The following is a 23,158-nucleotide window of genomic DNA, read 5'->3' as shown; positions in this document are numbered from 1 at the left end:
ATAAGTAAATTGAATGCTTCTTATAAACTTTTTAAACAATCATGTAATTTGCCAGTCAATTATTATTAATTTTTAATTGTTAATTAAATAATTGTACATAATTTGTAATGTTTCAATATTAGTACATTGAAGAGCCATCTTAATGTCTTATATATTAACTTAGCATACTTATAAATTGCTTAAAGGATAGCTCCGGGAATATAATTTAATATTAGGCACACATATAAAATTAGTCAATAAATTTTGTTTTCTAAAAACAATTAGTAAAGATTTTATATTAGTTGTATAGTATCCTTAATTACTTTTTGTTGAAAACATTTAAATATTAGTTCCTGTGTATCCCTCCCTGATCACAGATCCCACATAACCACACCAAACACCTTTTTAATAAATTCAATACTTTTAACGTACAAACTTAGATTTTTATGTATCGTTTACACAATCTCTCCTTACCTAAACATATTATTTCTTCATTTCATCAAAAACAATCTGACATTCACAATTTATAATACAGGATTTTCCAAATCAAATATTTTATCAGAAAAGCATACATTCCATTTGAGAAGAAATACATTTTTTACAATGGCCCGAAATTATGGAATTTTTTAAGCATTTCATTTAAATCTCTTTCTAATCTTCTTTCGTTCAAATATAACCTAAAGAAGTCTGTGGTTGCGGCTTATGGTAATTAAATCTGTTGCTACTGTTTCTTAATACTACTGTATTAGTTGTTCTTGTAAACTGGGCTACAATCAATTACATATTTTATTTTAATCTGTGACCATGTGAGTTAAAGTTAAGTGGGTTATATCCCCTATAGGCCGTTATTATAGAGAGATATAATGCCGTAGTTTTATTTTGGCTTTATCCCCGTTTCAATGAGAAAATCTTTTTCAGAATATACGATAACAATAATACGATAATAACGGACATTTCTCACTTTTATTTTCCTCGATTTTCATGTTCAGTTTCACCGTTGGACTTTATTAGGAAAACTGAATGGCTCTTTCGAAAGACGATCGAAATTACATAACAGTCTACACTAATTATTGATTGTTTCGAGTTTCCCTTGCTTATTTATTCTGCACATATTAATTCACTTTCGACACTTTTTTGTTAACACATGATTGTAAAGTTTGTTGTTTGTGTATCAATCATAAATACTACTATTACGCCTAATTGTGGTACACACGTGATTCCTATTTTTGGAATCACGTGGTGTACCGCAAACCGTGTTTGTTTAAAACAACAATTTATTTGTAATGCCAATGGTAATGTGCGATATTAGCTTTATGTTTTTGTATCTTCATTGAACACGTGCCCACATATTTATTGTTTGGTATAGTATTGTATCTTGTAAATTACTTTACCATGTGTACAAATAAAAATTAACAAACAACACCGACAAAATCCATTTTATTATTATTAATCGATATCGACGTTGATGATATGTGTAGTAATAGAAAATAGATGGGGTGGCGTATGTAAATCAATATTTCAGATATTTTATCCTTTGTAAATAAGTTAAGACAAACTAAATAATCATCTTCAAAAATGTCAATTAGATTCTAATGATGTTTCTCTTTCTTGGTCATTCACATGAATATACTTATAGGAGTGTGATGACGTAATATCCACTAGACGTTAAGTGTGATTGTACATGCTCATCCCCATTTCTCCCACTTGGTTCCGTGAACGGTGATCTAAATTTACAAAACTAATAATTATAATCGCAACCATTCCCATTAATTAAATAAACTTTATTGATCATATTCGAATGTTATTCAATACGGTATTCTGGGTAAATGTTGTGATTAAACATTTTTGCTAACAGTAGGCTAATTCATAAACAACCACTAAGTGAGTTCCCCTCCACACCCCTAAACGAAACGTACGTGCATAGACTATTGAAACGATTGTAATCTGAATCAGTAGGCGCGCTCAGGCTTCCGACAATTGACCATTGGGCCCTACCCATTTTTTAAACTACTCTAGTGTAACCCTAGGTTAATATCAGTAATAAGTTGTGTGTATTATTAAAATAAAGTGTACCCGTGTGTACATGCATCCGGGAACAGATCCCTGGTATCTATCCAAATTTGGTGAATGGGTTCATTGGCAGACAGCACACTAGTGTTCAGTAATGGCCTTTGCTACAGGGACGAGTCTTATAAATGGAGACTTCCGATTTATATTAATATTTGGCAATGCAATTACAGTAAATTCATAAAACCATGGAGAAATAAAATCGGTTTGTCGGGATTTGATGGTGCAAGTATAGTTTACGTCCTGTATTATTAAACAGGACTCATTTTCATTCGTTACATTATTTGATTAGAAATTCGGAACATTAAACAAATAATAAACCCCGGTCGTTCCAATGTAGATACTTTATCCGTGTTTAAGTACAATGTACGGTACCGTATACCGTACTGTACTCATTGTATACCGTAATTTAATGCATCTAGTGTACTGATGCTCCATACGTTTCTCATATAATTCCGTACTTAATGTATATATCGTAACTCAATGTATACCGTACTCAATGTATACCGTACTCAATGTACCGTACTCAATGTACCGTACTCAATGTATATCGTACTCAATGTATACCGTAACTCAATGCATCTGTGCTGATGCTCCGTACGTGGCATATCGTATCCGATGATATCGTACTCAAATGTATACCGTACTCAATGCATCTGTGCTGATGCTCCGTACGTTGCATATCGTATCCGATGATGCCGTACTCAATGTACCGTACTCAATGTATACCGTAACTCAATGTATACCGTAACTCGATGCATCTGTGCTGATGCTCCGTACGTTGCATATCGTATCCGATGATATCGTACTCAATGTATACCGTAACTCAATGTATACCGTAACTCAATGTATACCGCAACTCAATGCATCTGTGCTGATGCTCCGTACGTTGCATATCGTATCCGATGATGCCGTACTCAATGTATACCGTAACTCAATGTATACCGTAACTCAATGCATCTGTGCTGATGCTCCGTACGTTGCATATCGTATCCGATGATGCCGTACTCAATGTACCGTACTCAATGTATACCGTACTCAATGTATACCGTAACTCGATGCATCTGTGCTGATGCTCCGTACGTTGCATATCGTATCCGATGATATCGTACTCAATGTATACCGTAACTCAATGTATACCGTAACTCAATGTATACCGCAACTCAATGCATCTGTGCTGATGCTCCGTACGTTGCATATCGTATCCGATGATGCCGTACTCAATGTACCGTACTCAATGTATACCGTACTCAATGTATACCGTAACTCAATGTATACCGCAACTCAATGCATCTGTGCTGATGCTCCGTACGTTGCATATCGTATCCGATGATGCCGTACTCAATGTACCGTACTCAATGTATATCGTACTCAATGTATACCGTAACTCAATGTATACCGTAACTCAATGCATCTGTGCTGATGCTCCGTACGTTGCATATCGTATCCGATGATATCGTACTCAATGTATACCGTAACTCAATGCATCTGTGCTGATGCTCCGTACGTTGCATATCGTATCCGATGATATCGTACTCAATGTATACCGTAACTCAATGTATACCGCAACTCAATGCATCTGTGCTGATGCTCCGTACGTTGCATATCTTATCCGATGATGCCGTACTCAATGTATATCGTACTCAATGTATATCGTACTCAATGTATACCGTAACTCAATGTATACCGTAACTCAATGTATACCGTAACTCAATGCATCTGTGCTGATGCTCCGTACGTTGCATATCGTATCCGATGATACCGTACTCAATGTATACCGTCGTAGAGGCCACTCAACGTACCCAATCCTAATTAAAAATGTCAATAAAACCCCGAATACAATAATTTTGACATGTGACAATGTGCTGAGCCTGTTAATATCACTGTATTTCCTTATTGTTAGTAGTCCTACTGTGGGGCAGTTTGGGATTTTCCACTAACTGTGGCTGAATAATGAACAATTACGTCTTAAGGCAGGCATACACAGTCATACATTTGTCTGTCATACACATCATGATGTGTATGACAGACAAATGTATGACTGTGTATGCCTGCCTTTAGGCATATCTGTGCCATCATGAGATTATTGAGAAAAAAAAAGTTTTAATTTCTGTTATTTTAATAACATTTTTAATACTCATAAACAATTTACCTCATACTATTCTTTAGGCTATAATTGACACCGAGTTTAAATATTGAAATAAAACACGCTTATTACAAAGTTAAGGTTGGGGCATTACAAGGGGCGTCACCTCAATTTAAGTGCGACAGTTCACTCATTACAAAGTGCGACAGCAGTTATTATTGCGACGGGTTAAAGTGTGACAGGTACGATTATTACGTGACGTTATAACATGTTGTTCAGGTCCGTGTGTTTTTTTGCAGTTTATAACTTGACGTAGCTCGTGCTTATGATGTAAACCGTCATGTGGATTCTTTCTCAATGTGTACGGTATTTTAGGTGTTTATTCTGTTCAAACAACATGAAAGTAAAACCCGGGCTTGTCACATGACTTGTAAATCACTGCTGTTGTTCGGTCATCTTTTGAACTTGGGTAATTAGGAGGAAAAAAAATTCTGTATCGAATAGCCATTAAAGTCTTTGTGAATTCCTCTCTTTACTATTATTAAAATGAAAAAATAAATAAATTAATAAAAACATTTAACTAAATTCGATCAATGTGTTTCTTGACTATTGTACAGGTAGGTATATAAAGAAACTGGGTAGGGCCTATAATACATTTAAAAAAATTGCGTACCCTACCATGGAATACGGAAGGAAGGGGATAGTCGGTGTCGTGAAACACTATATATACAAATTTCCTACTGGATATATGCTGTACTTGATCAGAGGGTGGCGGAACTTTATCTTATATAATAACATCGGTAATTTTAGGGGTGCCATAGTTTGTACATAACTAATTAATAATAATTTATGATTGAATTTTTAATTACTTCAATCGATGGATCTTTCTGGGACGCTGCCGGGACATAAATAACAGTTATTTGATACATGTCGGTAAATGTACACAAGTGACGTCATAATACTCTCGACTGATTTATTCATTGGAATTCAATTCAATCATTGTCAGCAATGAGCTTAATAGATATAAAAACCGTTTTGTTGTTGTAAGTTGAATTCATGTAGATTTCCGGGTTGAATTAGCAAGAATAAGAGGTTTTGTGTGAATAGAACCCGTTCGTGAAGTAGTGTCTTCCCTTGCTTGTATCGTCATTAGTGTTCTATAGACCCGTGAAGCAAACAGTTCGCAGTTTGAGGTCAGCCTGTCTATAGGTTATTTGTATTGCTACGTATTTGAGAGTGGGCGCGGCTTTGAACCGTAGTACACAGCATATCAACACGGTACAACGTTCACTTTCCATTCATAATATTGGAAGTATAAATACCGGTAAACGTGGTCTGTTCATATTGTCACTCTGTTTTGCACCTTGCCATTTAAACTATATTATAACACCATGTTGGAGCAAATCGATGAAGTATTTCAGCAGAGTTTGTTTAGTTTTGAAGAGGACTACCACGCTCAGCCATGGTTGGATTGGTTTTCAAAGTACTGGACTCTTTCTATAGTTATAAGTATGGTATATGTCGTAGTTATTTTTGGTTTAAAACGACTGATGCTGCATAGGAGTCGATTTGACCTGCGGCCGGCTCTTATACTATGGTCGTTTATTCTTGCTGTGTTTAGTGTAGTATGTGCTTGGAGACTATGGAGCGAATATGTACTATATTACCGAATGTTTGGATTCAAAGCTACGATGTGTGACGCTGAAATTGGTTACCACGGTGTGAATGGATTTTGGTCGTTGCTGTTCGTAATAAGTAAATTACCAGAACTGGGGGATACTATGTTTATCGTTCTACGTAAGCAACCATTAATTTTCTTACATTGGTATCACCATATCACAGTGTTTGTTTACTCTTGGTACAGTTACCAATACATGGTTGCCCCGGGACGTTATTTCATTCTTGTCAATGCAACTGTACACGCCGTTATGTACTCTTATTATACGTTGCGTGCGTCGCGGCTCTACAAGATTCCTCGCTTCGTCAATGTATGCATAACATTGTTCCAGATGTCGCAAATGGTCGTCGGTGTCGCCGTCAACTACCTGGCATACGTTTTTCGTGCACGCGGTGAACACTGCTCAACAACAGACACGAACATTTTGGTAGCATTATTGATGTATGCAAGCTATTTTGTTCTTTTTGCTCATTATTTTTACAAAGCGTACTTTTGTTCAAGGCCAAGTGCGAAGAAAATTGAGAAGAATGGCAACGCAATCTATGCCAATGGAAACGGTCACATCTCCAAGACAACCCACTCAAATGGTAATGGCATTAAAGTTGATTAAATATTATTTATTTCAACCCAACCTAATACTACGGCGCCGAGTTCTTTATGAATTATTCGTATCAAACATGATCAAATTTAGCATGGTAGGTATTTATCATGCCATCGATGACTGTTTGTAATTAAAATATACGAGTTACAGTTGTCTATACTAAGAACAAAGCGACGTATAAAACGTGTTAACACTTGTTCGTATACATAGGATCGATGTCAGTTATGATTCATAACCGTACGTTTGTTATGATGAACCTGATGAAGATCTGTGGTTTGAAATGCAACTTCCCGCCTATGAGCACCTAGCAACAAATCTTTCGTACTACGCATGATCGTGATTTTTAGAAAGGACTATATAACGTGTGATAATGTTACTGTTACTGTTTCTGACATTCGCTTTAGTTTATTATGAAAATTGGTACAATGAATCGATCTAGCCAGCCTTCCTCACTGTGCTAAATCCGAGTGTCGATTTTCTACACTAATTTTACTTTTTCGATTATTAGAAGACGAATGGATGAATTCAGTCCGCTACAACGTTGATAAATACACAGCAAAGGCCATAGTTCTTATTATTTTTCGTATTAAAGTATATGATTAATAAGGTAATGCATTATTGGTGATACAGTACCTTGAAAACTGACAAATACGGCATATGAAGTGTTTACTACACTGTTTAGTACACTGATACCGTATTGTGAGACGTGGTAGATTGATAAAACCGAAGCGGATTTAGGTGTGTTCAAATCGTATTAGTAGACTAGGTATTTTACGCGTATTGTGTCGCACACAATAAAGTGTTGATACTTTAACCTTGTGTACAAGATTAAATATAACAATGTTCCGACACCATAAATGGCATAACTACGGTCGCTTCAATTGTGTTTATGTAATAATTCAAAATAACTACTGTACTTCTATGAATGGAAGTCTGCTATTCGTTGATCGTCTGCTATTCAAGACAAGTGGAGCGTATCAACTTTCACAGCAAACACATCATTCTGAAAACTTTGACTTGTGTGTATTAATAGTTTAATAGTTAATAATATATATAAAAAAAAATCAACAGGCAGCTTATTCTTGTGTTTCATAAAATGATACCTTTAATATGTCATTACATGAACACGGAAGTAACATTAGTTATTAGAATCACATTGAAGACCGAAGCAGAAAACATTTCCTGCTGGTTAGAAATAGTTCCTTATTATTATAAGATTAATTCATATGACATTGTGTTTTTATTTCAGATGTAACATGTTGATTATTTTAAGGTTTTTTTTAAAACTTTAATAAACCATGTCAGACTACAATCTCGAAACGCTCACGTGAGTTATCAATGACAAAATCATTGAGTTGACGCGCGTATAAAAACCGTATCATTTTCCGCGTTTGAACGTGTGTTAATTGCGTCACTCTGTATAGTGTCACTGAATTCCACAAGGCGACATGACGTGACGTATGCGCCCAGTAGCCGTATAATCATATATTGTCGGCGAATAAACTTTGTTCCCACCTGGACACAACGCAAAGATGTAAGCGCATTTGAACAACCACGAAGCGATGTATCGCTTGTGATTGGTCAACTCACTTGCATCTACGCCATTGCGTTGCAAATCAAACGCGCGTTAGTTAATTTCGTCCCTCTTACGTAAGTTGATGAGTGGATACAACCTTATCGTCAGCGTTTTGACACGTGCCTTAATTTCGTCACTTATATAGTGTAGCTGATATGTCACATTTGTTTTTTTATAAATGAATTATATGTTAAATTTGAAATTAATAGAAATCAGAATGTGTTGCTATGTCTTTTAATGCATGACTTGATTATTATCTCAAATATTTACTGTTATTACGTATATTCAATATGACGGTTTGCCCAATATATGGACAACCCTACAATAATGAAGTTCAGTTCAGTAAATATAATCAATGGTGTCGAAACATCAAGATCGTTTCGATTGTTTGAACAATTTGCGAAAAGGCATTAGCTTGTTCTATCATTAATATTATCATAAGAAATTATCATCACTAGATAGTAGGCCTAAGATACACGATTGAAACCACCGATGCTGGTTTAAATTAACGGGTTGATTTTTATAAAATAAACAATGCAAATGCCTTGATAGGCCTAGTAATAATAATTATGTGTGTTCCATCGTTCTTTCAATGTATAAAGTAAATTAAAAGATGAACGAATTTAGATGTGATTGGGTATCTGTCTGAATACAGTAGAAGACTATACCAAATATGAATATTTTAGTGTATACGTGAATACCTAATTAGTGTGGTTAAAATACAATGCAAGGTTTAAGCAGCAGCTGAATTCCAGTCAATAATGTTATTTATATGTGTTAATATTATTGTTAGACCTACACATACATTACACGTGGATAGTCTTACTTGAGGCCTATACTTCACATGTTCTCCCTTTGAACCATTATTATCCATATATTGTTTGTTTGTACACGGAGATATAGGTTGGTTCGGATAACTTTTTTTTCTAAATAAAATAACACATTTACAATGGAATCGAATATTAACTTCTTTTCTTCTGAAAAGGTCAAATATAATACTAGCAAACGCATTTAAAAATGTATTTATGTTATAGGCCTGCTGCATTTTAGGGTAGAGGTTTTTGTATGGTATTCTCAGGGTAGATTTTTAAGGAATTTTGCTTTAGATATTTAATATTTGTATTGTTTTTCAAGCTCTTGTGAAATTTCACATTTTGATTGTTTCGTGCCAACTCAACCAATTTCACCCATGAATTATAAAAAAAAAAGAATGAAAAATATAGGCTATTTTATGAGATCAGAACAAACGGCAGTTTGAAATTATTAAATTGAAACATGGTACCAATTATGAGATATGCCGCATTGCATTTGAAAATAATTGTGTTGAACTAATTTCAAAGAAGGTTCACTATGCAAAAAGTAACAATAAGATTTCATCCACATCATATAGTCCTCCATTAGCACTATACGTTATGGATTACAATAATTGTTCTCAAGTGACGTCACCATTAGAAGTCCCAAAAAACGTTTGTAAAGTCAAAATAAAAATGAAACCATGGATGTTATTGATTTGTTGGCATGGAATGAATTAATGTATTTAATTGTATTATAAAATTAATAAAAATGCACATTATTTTCAGATGTTTTAATTTTTAAACACGTTAGTCCTTCAGTTATAAACAATATAAACTATGTTTCATGTTTTCCATTCGGTGTACGTTATATACGGTATAACTATTATATTCATTTGTAACGCAGCACGGGTTTACGACAGCATTTTTGTTTTGTTATTTACTAATGTTAGGCCTAATTGAATAGAATTATTTTTCAAAAAGTTTAAAGATGTATTTTAATAATTATATTGATCGTACGCGCATTAATGTGCACTTTTGATGGACAATTTTCTATGATTTTAATAAATATTATAACACTATTATCTATGGGCGTTTTGTTTATGTAAGAACGGTACATTATAGGCCTAACGATTACACAATATTAAATCTTTGACACTATACTATCCAAAATGAAAAAGTAAATCGATGGTTAACATCTTGTGTGTTTTCATAGTTGTGGGTTTAAATCCAGGTTTTATCCCCGGCATAATCACAGTGCCTCTAAAAAAGTAAACTTAAGGTACGGTGGTTTTTAAAACAGTTGTTTTATCTCAAATTTTATACCCAGTAGAAGCCTCGCGCGACCATTGTGTAAAGGCCAATTTACACAGACGAGTGGTAACGGTAAGCGGAAAACCGCGTAGCTTGTCCCACGTAGAATTAATCTGTACCAGTATCTATCCTGAGCCGAAACCGCCCGTCCGCTCCGCGTTGTGTGTAACATAGGCCTCTATAGGGGTCCGGGACCGCGACAGAACGACAACGGATGAAATTGCATTTTATTTTTCAGGAATTTGTATGATTTATTTCTTTTTTATTTTTTTAAATGCGCCTTGAGCACTCTGGAGTGGTATGTGCGCTATAAAAATCTTATTATTATTATTATTATTATTATATTATCCTGTTATTATTACCGTTAACGCTCGTATGTGTAAATTGGCCTTAGGCCTACATTGTATCTAAGTGCGAACAAGCTCTTAGTTTCACCATGGAGGAAATATACTGTATATTTCCTCCATGGTTTCACAATGATGGGTTCAGCAATCTAAATATATGTAAAACAAAGTAAGTTTTATCAGGTGGCACCACCTACTTGATAGCTCTTAATCTTCTGGATGAGTTCCTTTTCAACAAATTATGTTGATAAAAGATCATGCATCTAGAAATAACATCAAACATTATTGTCGGCTATTTATAGTGACCAAAAAATGTGCTCACTATCTGCAATACAATGTAAATAGAATGATCATTGCAAAAGCAGGTGAAGAAGAACACGCGCGCAGGATGATGGTTGTTAATAATTATCAATGATTGTTAATATTGAATATAGGGCCCTTAATTCTCTTTCGAAACACAAACCGATGCTATGTGTGAACCTTATACACTTGGTTAGTGTGTAACCATGGTATAACTTATAAATACAAAAACTCGCAATAGACAATTCCATTGTGTTGTCTGTTTGTTTGCGAAAAGGAATACAATTATGTTTACAAGGGGCCTTAAAACGGCCAACTGGATGAAAAGAAAATGGCACTACACAAATGCAAACCTTGTCGGAAAGTTACATGTTCGGTTTCTTTTATTATAATTTTCAATTCAATTTCAATTAATTTTTTCAACAATTTTCCCATCGACCACCCATGGATCACTCTGAATCCTCTCGCTGTAGGCCTATGCAAATGCATGTAATCATAGAACATAACAACATCATTGCTAAATAAAATTTAATGCCCAAAAAAAAGATCGTTTGGAACCATCATGGAACCATTCTCAAGAATAATCATTGAGAAAACTATACAAAGTATACGAAGGACCAATAATACAATTCTTTAGATTTTCAACTTAAAAGAGTATCTCCTTTTGTTAATGTAAAGTCTTACGGCTGTATTAAGGTACTTAACGGTATCACACTGTGTAAACAAAACCATCAAACAATATTATCATATATATTTAACTCGATATGATTTTGCATGTCTACATACAGGAGTGCTGTGTAAACATACGCACGTTGCTACAATACGCCGGTACAATAGAAGTTCTTCTTCTCAGGTTAATAATAAACTAAATAGCCAATCAAGGATTCGTGTAAATTACACGATGCCGTGTTCCGTTCTATGATGTGCATGTAGAGTTTATGTGATATATTATATTGTGTTGTCTTATAAAAAATGAGGGGTTGCTGGTGGAGGGATTTGGGAATCCTGGTCTTTGCAATGATATAAAACATGACCAGGCCAGTATGTTATTTAGCGTTGATGCTAGGTCAATTTCGAATGGTTGCATTTCGAGAATGGACTTGTTATATAATTACTAATTTACGTACCCGAATCTCTGAGGTCACGTCGAAGTCATAGACACCGAGTAGGTTGTTTAAATAATTATGATATTGTTATCATAGCCATTGTTCGTTAAATTGTGATATTTATTGCGTCACCGGTCGTTGTTTGGACCTAGAAAACGGGCTGGATCGAGTAATTTATTTCCACATAATGCGCTTAATGAATCTATTATATGACATAACAGTTGTTATTCGGCTGTAGTTTCTATTTCCATGATAGTCAAACATGCTTTCATACAGACCAATCATCACAGCGCGATCTTAAAGCTGTAAAGGGGATATGGAGTAAAAAACATAGGATCAATAGGGCCTATCAAGTTCATGATAATTATTGTCATAAACCAACATAATATCTACTAAGACCACCTTGTACTTCCCCGAGCTATCACTGTTAAATTGTTATGCAAAATTGTTAGATGATAGATGACATTTCGGTACAGTTCTGTATAATTATTATAACCGTAGGCCTACGGAGTTTTAATAAATACCTGTACAAAAAACAGATATAGAGAGAGTTTCAGGCATACTTAGGCCTATATAAAACAGTGAATCAACTTCTCCAAGCGTTTTGTATTTAGTTTAACATTGAGATAGTCATTCAAGGTCTCTCTTCATACAGGAAAGCAAAAGGAACAGTTCTTCAGTATTGGTTTTTGCGGATTAAAAGTAATACCAGTACAATCAAGAAAAATCCGCTAACTATCCGGACACGTATTACTTGTAAAACCCGTGACCTTTGTATTATATACGCAGATAATAATGATACAGGAAACAAATACAAAATGAAAACCATTTATTTATTACCTGTTTATAATAAAGAAGGAAACAGAAGAATCTGAATTCATCAGAATCATAAAAAAACTAACAATAATTAAACGTATGATAATGTAATAAGAGAAGTTATTTTACTCAAATTGCGTATTAAACTGAAATCAGCACAAACATTAAAATCACGATAAAAACCTCTGTGGTGAAAAATAATAATCTTTAATACAAAATATACTCCAGTTTATAAAGAAGAAAAAGAAAATAGTCATGGAGACACTCAACAGTTCTTTTCAGAACTAATAAACGGGGTGTACCACAAACTTGATATCAACATTAGATTTCGCCATGCAAACCTCCAAACAAAAAATCATGGAGAAATAACTAATTTTTTTTCATGGATAATCAAAGCAGTTACGTGATTTGCACGACTAAACTGAAACCAGCCAAAATATTGAAATCACGATCTTAATAAAATAGAAAAATTATTCTAATACAAAAATGCCATACATATTTTAATAATTCGTTTTAAGAATTAAGACAAAATTCACCTATATATAATTTTGCAAATCAATGATTTAAATTTGAGCCTAGACAGATTATTCAGTCGTACCATACATTGTTTTTTTTTTTTTCCACAAATGCAGAATTGTGTTCATAATACTGTACTTGAAATGTGCTGCCTGGGTGGCGATCCGTAGGTCTATAATTTCAACTGTTCACTTTGTAAAAGATCCCACTGAAGCGACGCATGGAGGTATTAAACAGATATAGGTCTAGGCTACCTTTATAATATTAAGATCAGAAATACGGCCCGGTCGGAAATCCTAATAGATCTGTAAGGGTGCTTATAGAGGCGTTACCGCTCGTCTGTGTATTTAATTACCTTAACCGTGGGAGATACCGTGGGCCCAAAATAGTCATATCATTAAGGAATATCATATTTTTTAATTTGCCTTTTATTGGGAGATTTTTGAAAGTTTTACTAAATACACTAGTACATAATTTCCAAGCGGTTTGTTGATTGTTGCACTATGTATATCTAACCAACACATGATTGTTTATTGTTTGATTGATTTTTTTTTGTGGGATCGATGAGTAAAAAATGACATGTTATACTCTGTTTACTGTTCCTAATATAAAGTTGTTTCACTTCATGCATAACATTTCACAAGGAAGAAGGAGAAGAGAGAAGGGCAATATTGTTTTATTTTATTACTTTTTCAAATAATACATAAAACAATACTAAATAGGTTTTTTTAAACAGTGTTGAAGTGAGGTAAATTGACATTTTTAAATTTAGGTTTCATATTATTTGTTTTATAACCAATTAATTGTTTGTTCATATTTTATGCTATAATGCGGCGCAAATGTAGGGTAAGGCTGTGGATTTGGTAGCATAAGAATAGTGTTAATGGTTTTATAATTACATAGTTTACATTTGAAATAGATTAAATGATAACTATAATATGTTTTAAAAAAAGGTTTTATCTGTTGGTTCCTTCCAAGACGGTTTATTTTTATTTATGCATTATACAATTGTCTAAAATCGTGTAGTAAATGCAATTTACATACCTCAGTAATAGAGGGCGTCATTACTAAAACAAAATGTTTGTTTTCAGTAATTAGGCTGATCTTATTGAAATTACCCTTTTTGGCAGATTTAGTTTAATAAATAGGTAATTGTGACGGTCTATAATTTAATTTCTATCTTACTTTTAGACTGTAGGCCCTACTGGGCCTACACTAGACAAGTGAATCACGCTAAGTAAAACATAATTAGAGTGAACTTCTCACTCTCATTCTTTCGATTGAATTTTCGAGTTAACAAAAGATAACCATACAATAGAGAGGTTTCGCAATCTTACGAATACGATAACGAAAACGGATACGTCACGCACACGTATTCGTTTTCGTAAGCCATAAAAAAATCTGTTTCGCATGGCAACGAAATATCGAGGCGCGTCCAAAATAATTATGACTGCGGTAAATTTGAGCGAAGCGCAGGTACGTGTTGCTTGGTGCTTGGCTGCCTAGGCCTAGCGTAACATCAAAGCGAGTGAGGACTTTAAAAACTGCTATTTATCTAAATTGACCTGGCATTTTAGTAAATTACTTTAGTAAATTACTTTCAATAAATCTATAATTATATTATAATCATGAATCATTCCTAATTCAAATGCAAAATGTGCAAAATAGATCAAAAACTATACTCGTTTTGTAGTTACGAATATGACTGGTGATATTCGTCAACACAAATACGCTTTAGGAATATGAGATGGGGATCAGCAAAGAAAGGATGAGCTAAAAAGTTTCACAAATGTATGACGTATCCGTTTTCGTTATCGTATTCGTAAGGTTGCGAAACCTCCCAGTATTACATTGTTTTACTAACTCCCTGGTTTTACCTATTTATAATTCAACTAAAAATAACAATTATAAATTGTAATTTAGTATCTGGCAGCTAGCCATACTACTACTGATTAGCTAGGTAAAGGCCTGAATTGACCGCCGGTGATGAGCGATGCAGTGATCCCGTGGTCCCAGTATCGGTACTCCTTATCCAAGCCTACCGTAACTCAGCGACCAGGCAAGGTCAAGGCAGGCTAACCTGCCCGTACCGAGAGGCTAGCTCAGGTCTACTTATTTCACTAGTAGTACTTACTATTAATTTTCATGTACCGTCTAACTGGCATGGGATTCCTTCTCTATCGTTCTAATACATTTGTAAAGTACCGTAAGTCTTGTTCATTGCCACAAAGTTTGGTCTAATATTAAGATGGCGGCAATTTAAGAGACTTCTGTAGCATGATGGTAAGAAGACGCGTGCATGAAAGTTTCTGATTGGTTGTTTCTAAGCACTTTTTTTCAAGTGTGTTGATTGGTCAGATGTTCACTTTTATAATGGGAGTGAATATTTACCTTTTCTTTGCGTGGAATTAGTGTGAGTTTTCACCCCTTTTTAAAGGAGTACCGTATTGATATTATTCCATATTATAACTGTGTATATTTAATATTTATAACGCGTGATTATTATGTGTTTCTATACTGTATATAATAAATAATTATAATAATTATGCAATAATTATTATATTATATAAAAACATTATAAAACTGTCACCCTATGTTTAAAAAAAATTAAAATATGTGCTGTCAATATTTTTCTGGATTACAAATCCGTAAATTTCCCCCTACTTGTTTACAGTTGCTAGTTTGTGTATCGATGTACTGTTGTCTGAATCGGTTGTGCATCAGGATTGTGTATCAGTGCAGCATAAGGTGCAATATCTTGTTGGATGACCATCTGATTAGGTTGACCCACCACATGTGCTTGAGGGTACACTAAAAGATAAAGTCAATACCTTTTTTAAATAGATTACCTATAGTTTTAACTCTATGCATATATTTAGGCTGACATTTTGGGCATAATTTGCAGTACGCAAAAAACAGTATTTCCAAACTCACAACGCAAGTGAATGTTTCACATGAATCGAAACCATTCGTAATTCATTCATCTACTTTCTGTGTTGCAAAATGAACAGAAAATCAGAGCTCGCCAATATCTTGATACTAATTCTGTCGTACCATAATTAAATAATAAATACATTGTTTTATCATAAATATGTTTAAAATTCAATTAAAATAATGAAGATAATTAATTGATAATAAAAAGAATATAACATTTATCTATATTATAAGTGAGAGAGTTTGTCTGTTTGTTTGTTTGTCTGTTTGTTCGTTATACAAAATTTTGTTACTGCACATAATCTTACATATGGGGTATCAAAATGACCGCAATTGTACCGGGAATGTTCTAAGCTATATTTCAACATCATCCGCCGCCTAGGATCCAAGTTAGGGACCAAAATGTGGTCAAAACCCCCACTTTCGATGTTTGTTCGTTATAAAAATGTCTGTGTCTGCACGTAACCATACGTATGGGGTATCAAAATGATGGCAATTGTACCCGGAAGGTTTTAAACTACATTTTAAAAAATTCCCCCGACTCCTGGGGTTTTTGTGGAATGGGTGGGGGTGGGGGGGTGGTTGTGTGGTGGTTTGTTATGTCATTTTTGCTAGGGCTCGGGGTTGTAGGCTATCGAATTGTAAAATTATACTACAAAAGTTTTACAGTATTTGAATTATCCTCAGCAAGGCGTTTGGGGAAATATAGATATAGATATACATATTTTATTCATTAAACAATATGACACCTATTCAATTACATATTTAGCAAAGTACTTTAACCATATCCAGCTATTTATTGGTCTCTTGGATTGCCTCATTACAGACATCCATACCTGTGTGAACATACACATGTTGTTTACTGTTACTGTGTTCAACTACATCACCAATCCTCCAAGGAAAAAAACGTACATTGTGGGAGAGTGGGGTTGGGAGATAGGGTTTGGGAGTTTGGTTTCAGGAGAGAGTGGGGATTTTGCTTACAGCAGAATTGTGGTTGGAAACTTTTAAAGTATCTAATCATCCCTGGGAAGCGGATGGGAGTTTGGGGTGGGGATGTACATGTAGGCCTATCACCATGACCGAAACTGTATTTGGAATGTTTTAAACTACATTTGAAAACTGCCACTGAGGGATTATGGGTTGGGAGTGATAATAATATAAATTGTACTGGAACCGGCTTCAACAGATCACCCAGTGTATCTGGGGTGTGTTTTTTGTAGGGGGAGGAGGAGCGAAAATACTAGCGTAATGAAGTAGCCTATATGATTGGTTTGTACTAGGAAAAGTTACTAAATTTGAACTGTCCAGGGGAGGAGTTAAGGTTTGTTGATGGTGGCTGGGGTGGTGAAAGGAGAAAGAAGGCTGGGTGCCAGCAGTATCTAAATTACAAATTTTAATTATCAGCCAATATGACACCTATTCATTTACACAATTTACAACGTACTTACAACCATTATTAGACCCATCGTAGTTATGAATACTCCTCTCAATTCGAAGCTTAGGTTGAATTGAATTTGTCCATCACTGGGAAGATTTTGTTTTTAAGAAAGAGTATGGGGTGTTATTGAGGGGTGGATGTTGGTGAGTATAGACAGATACTGGCGTCGGGTGTTATGTACTGAGAAGGCTGTAAACTAATTTTGAAACCCGCCCTGGGGCGGGTATAATTGCTAGTTATATATAAACTAACATGTAAATAATTTTTAAAATGCAATAAAAAGAAATATGTATATATACCTGGTTCCATTGATTGTATGGTACCGTGTATTCCTACTGGCTGTCCAGGAGTGTAGGATGCCTAGACAAATGTAATATAATAGCCTAATACTATAATTATCGTAATATTGATCAAAACTTGATTAATCGATTATTCAAATGAATACATATTATTATACATAAACAACATTTCAAATTTTTATAAAAGAAAGGAATAATAATAATTTAATAAAAAATATAAAAGTATGATATGAAACATTTGAAAGGGCAGTACCTACTGTAAGAGATCGAATTGATAAACATTAAAATTATTATTTATTCGGTCAAAAATCATTTAATATGGCGAATTTGATGTTGTTTTTTTACTTTTTTAGTGAATTCGTTTCAGCTAACATAATTAATATAGCTTTACGATGCTAGGTACAATATTATTGTATTGTTTTAATAAATGAATACCGTATATAAATAAGGCCGGTAAACACAAACTAAACAAATAAATAATATGTTTGGAAAACTGGTATTAAAACTGTTAAGATATAATTTGTGGTATCTTGGTAGGCTGGCACTATTTTCTTAATGTATTCGTATTTAAATATAACAGCTAACATAATATAGATTACGATGCTATGTACAATATCATTGTATTGTTTTAATAAATGAATAAATAAATAAGGCAGGCCTACTGTAAACACAAAAATAAAAAAAATATATAATATGTTTCGAAAACTGGTATGAAAACTGTTTTAAGACATACTTTGTGGTATGTCTGTAGGCTGGCACTATTTTCTTAATGTATTCGTATTTAAATAAAAAGACGTTATGTAAAGTGTTTTAATTAAGAAATAGTCATAAACCGTTCGTTTTGTAGACAGTTTGTAGTGCTGAATAGGTTATGGTATTAAATAATGTTGAACATAACCACTGACTTGCATTTGCTGGTATGGTCGAGGAGGACAACACAGATCGAGCGACAACACATTTACGGCAGCAATCGAAAATCCAAGCTCAACAATACCATGAAGAACCAATACCACATCTATGGCAATCTCTTTCTCCTAAAATAACATTGTAAGGAGATCCATTGATCGGTCGTTTAAGTAGTTGCTTGGTTGTGTATATTCATTTTTTGCAAGGACTGCTTTATTATTTATTGTCATCGTGTGTGTGTAGGAAGTAGGCCTACAGTGTTAAGTTTTGATGAATTTAATAAGCGGAGGTCCAAGTGCCAAAAAGATGCTTCGTTAACATGTCTCATTGCCATGTTTCTACACACTCAGCACACCAACTTTTTTTGTTAGCTAATACTCTTAGACACAATAATCACGAGGTGTGCCGTTGCAAATTTACTGCGGTCATCTTGAAATCCAAGATGGCGGCAAAAATGGCCGCCATTTTATAGTAATGCACTTTATTGTTCATAACTTAATAAATATTTGATGTATTTTGTTGAAATTAATGTTGATTAATAGCTAATTACATTATCTATTCAATAAAATATTTTTATTTTAACTTTATTGGAATTATATTACTTTTTTAAAGCAAAAATATATAATTTTGGCAAAAAAATCAGCAAAATCTGTGATATACGATATTTATTATGTTAATTAAGACAAGAAGCCATAATTATTTTTTTTTTCAGATATTCAAAAAAACTGACCCAATATATACTAGAAATAATGTGTAAACTACATGTGCTTGTGAAAAGGCAAACATAAGTTATTAACGATTACGTTTAGTTACTTGTAGCAGGGATTTAATAATGTTTAGTAAAATTGTGAAGTTGAGGGCGCTATTTAAGTAAGATACAGATACTCTATTTTCGGTTGTAACTCATTAAATACTTAACCGATTATGATGAAAATAGATTTATTTTATCGATAATTAAACATTCTTCCTTTTTAATTATTTAAAAGGCATGTTAGATAATAAATACATATGAAAAATGTATTATTTGTGTAAATCTAAATTGTATCATATTATTGTAAGCTAAAAAGAAATAGTTTAACCTGCAGGATTTGATTTTTTAAATATATATGTACAGTAAGTGTATATACCGTGAAACGAATGACGATCGTGATGAGTTTGATAGAAAATTGAACGAACAATAAATAAATTTTAAAAAAGTATTTAAGTCATGGTTCTCTAATAGCTGGACGTGACACCATGGAGGTAAAAAATACCTCCATGGTGACACTAACGTATCTTTTGTTGGCCTTAAATTAGCACAATCAACAACTAGCATAGTGGAGTCTGTTAGGGACATTTTGGTTCAGTTTTTTCCAAAAACACCCAATTTGGTATACAGATTGCCCATCCTATACGAATTGATTTTTGGATGGGCGTCACGGAAAATGATCCCTTGGGTCACTTAATTTGCATAATTTAAATTGGCGGACATTTTCGCTCAAAAACTCAATATCTCTGAAACTACTGGGCATAGAGAGTTGATTTTTAGCTAAAAGTGTTCAAAACATAAACAATTCTAACTACTCTAATAAAGTATTTTTGAAAAAAATGACCGGAAGTACCAGTTTTAACCTTTGACCTTTATGGTGCAATGTCCAACTGTATTAAGGTTAATATCTTTTGATATCCATAAAACTACTTGTCATTGAGAGTTGACTTAGATGTCAAAATTTTCAGAACATAAACATTTCTATTTACTATAATGAAGTTTTTTCTCAAATAATGACCAGAAATATCGTATTTGACCTTTGATCTGTTTTTCAGGCAAATTACCATATCTCATTATTGGGTTGACGTGGATAGTTCATTTTGGTGTCAGATTGTTCACAATATATATGTTACTATTCTGCTTAATGGAAGATTTGTTTAAAAAATGAGAGGAAGTATAGTTATTGACCTGTGACATATATAAAACTCAAAATTTGTTTGATTTTGCAACCCACTTTTGAGCACTTGTCGTAATGTGCAATTGAACAAAGTGTACTAAATGAAGTTGAATAGATTGTCCTATTTGTAGTGAGTACTAGTATTAGAGTAACGCAAATGAGAGAAATTTGTACAGACAAAAAATACCCAATTTCATTTAATTATTGCCCTTTTTTTACTTGATTTTGGTTGATTTGTGAATTTTGAATTGTTGTTATATTGGAATTAGCAACAACTCTTGGCTTGTGCATCATAACGTATTGATGATTGATGAGTATTAACAGATTTACTTTTATTATTTTCATTTCTTTTACGTACATTTCAAAACATTGAATGATGTGCCCTTTCTCATATCGAGCATTTGGAAAATAATGTCTTATTTAACTTGAACAGTGGTTTGTTCAGTCAGCATAACCTTATGTATGGTAATGGTAACATTTTCAGTGTTCTTTTAAATACGAAATGCCCCACTAGTTGGGGAGCCAGAAAGAGTTCAGCTGCACCCTCTAGCAAACTATGTTAATGTTTTTTTGCTTCGTTATATCAGTAAAAATAATTTTTTTTTTGATAAAACAAACCTAAGTTTTTTAGAATTGTTAAATTATTAATGTTTAGTTTTAATTAAAATCACATATACTGAGTAGTATGAAGTTTAAGGTTTACTGTACAATGTCATAACAAACATGGTAAGCTTTTTAATTAATATTAGTTATAAATTATTATAAGTTAGTGATTTCAACAAAAAAGAGGACGAGTAAATAAACAATTTTCTTTATAACATAATATATAGATAATATATAGTATTATACTACAGTTACTTTGATTTGTTATGGTTTAAAAATATGTATTACTGTATAGCATTTACCGGAGTGTGTGTTGAGGCATTTATGTTCGGTGTATAAGACGCACCCTTAATTTAGAGGTTAAATTTGCGTGTCAAAAGTACGATTATACACCGAAATATACGCTACGTTATTATTGTTATTGTTTCATCCTCGCACCTTCGATTTTTACACCTTTTCGGCCAAAAAAATCATTAAAAAAACTGTTTTTAAAAAGCGCCCTCAACGTAAAAAAACACTTTTTCTTATCTCCGCCCCAAATTTTTGGCGAAATTAGGGGCGGCGGATGACAGCAAACAAACTATTTTTTTTTAGGCTTTAGAATGAATAGAATTTTGTATCTACTTTATGACTTCCGATACAAAGTATCCATAGTATACTGTAAATCCTGTAATAGTAACCCACACCCTAATAGTAACCCACACTCTAATAGTAACCCACCTTATAAGTCAATCTATAATAATAATAACCCACTGATCTAATATTAACCAATGGGGTTTACTATTAGAGTCACAAAAACTTATGATGCAGTCCTATTTTGAAAATAAGGAGATAATGCATGTTGATCTCGAGAGTGGTGGAGGATTGAGTGTTTTGAGTTGATAAAATAAGTTAGAGTTCAACCAAATTTATTTATTCGTACTGTGTTATTATTTTGCTATGTGTTGCTGACCGGAAAAGTAGGGGGTGGGCTACTATTTTCAGGTGCCTAATTTAAGATTAGTAATAGTAACCCACTACTCTAATAGCTACCCCACTTCTAATAGTAACCCACCCTAAAAACAATCAAAGAATAATAACCAAGGGTTAAAAAGAAGATTTACGGTACCATACTCAACAGTCACTGATATGTTGATATTAAAGCAAGACAATGTTCACTAGTTATTAAAAATGTAAATGTGCTCCACACAAAATTGTTTGTACCAGCTATTGTACCAGGTTAAATGTCAAAATAAGGTGTTTGTTGTATTAGAGCAAATATAAATACCTGTATATATATTGCGAATAATTTGAGACTAAAATTATAACTTTCTGACTAGTGGTTGTTGACTAATGGTCAAAAAGAAAGTTTCACGGTCAATTTTGGCAAAAGTTTTCCACTAAAGTGAGTAGAAATATGTATCTTCTGAGTATTGTGACACCAACTACGACCATATCCACCCAACAATTTCTGAGATATGAAAAGTGTGCTCTAACCCAGAATGTTTGTGCCGGCTAAATGTCAAAGGTCAAAATTAGGGGTTTATTGACAGTTTTATGATTTTTATTATATTAGAACAAATATAAATATATACTTTGCGAGCAATTTGAGACCACAATTATCACTTTCTGACCAGTGGTTGTGGAGATATTCATATGGCCACTTTTGGCAAAAGTTTCCTATTAGAGTGAATAGAAATATGAGTCTTCTGAGTAGTTGGGCCCAACAAATATTCCAATACACCCAGTAGTACTTACCAAGTTACGCACAGTCTTAACTTTGACCATATTGACATTTTGGCCCCTGTACTGACCAAGCATCCCAATTTTTTCGGCCAATACCAAAAAATTGTTTTGATATAAGGAAGCAAAAAAAATGTTTGGCATAGTTTGCTAG

General features: G+C 33.6%; 1 long non-coding RNA gene and 1 pseudogene across 1 annotated transcript; one reads left to right on the top strand and one right to left on the bottom strand.

Moving 5' to 3' along the window:
* The first annotated feature begins 5,150 nt into the window (after positions 1-5,150).
* LOC140044792 (very long chain fatty acid elongase 6 pseudogene) lies at positions 5,151-9,863 on the top strand (annotated as a pseudogene).
* Positions 9,864-12,766: 2,903 nt separating this feature from the next.
* Positions 12,767-18,810, bottom strand: LOC140043536 (uncharacterized). Its single transcript, XR_011844310.1, has 3 exons — positions 18,754-18,810; positions 17,849-17,909; positions 12,767-15,985 (listed from the first exon to the last, which is right to left on the bottom strand). It is a non-coding gene; the product is annotated as an uncharacterized lncRNA (long non-coding RNA).
* Positions 18,811-23,158: the final 4,348 nt, after the last annotated feature.

The sequence above is a fragment of the Antedon mediterranea genome, chromosome 3, assembly GCF_964355755.1.
Source record: "Antedon mediterranea chromosome 3, ecAntMedi1.1, whole genome shotgun sequence".
Lineage (NCBI taxonomy): Eukaryota > Metazoa > Echinodermata > Crinoidea > Comatulida > Antedonidae > Antedon > Antedon mediterranea.
This window is presented reverse-complemented; position numbering and strand designations above follow the sequence as displayed.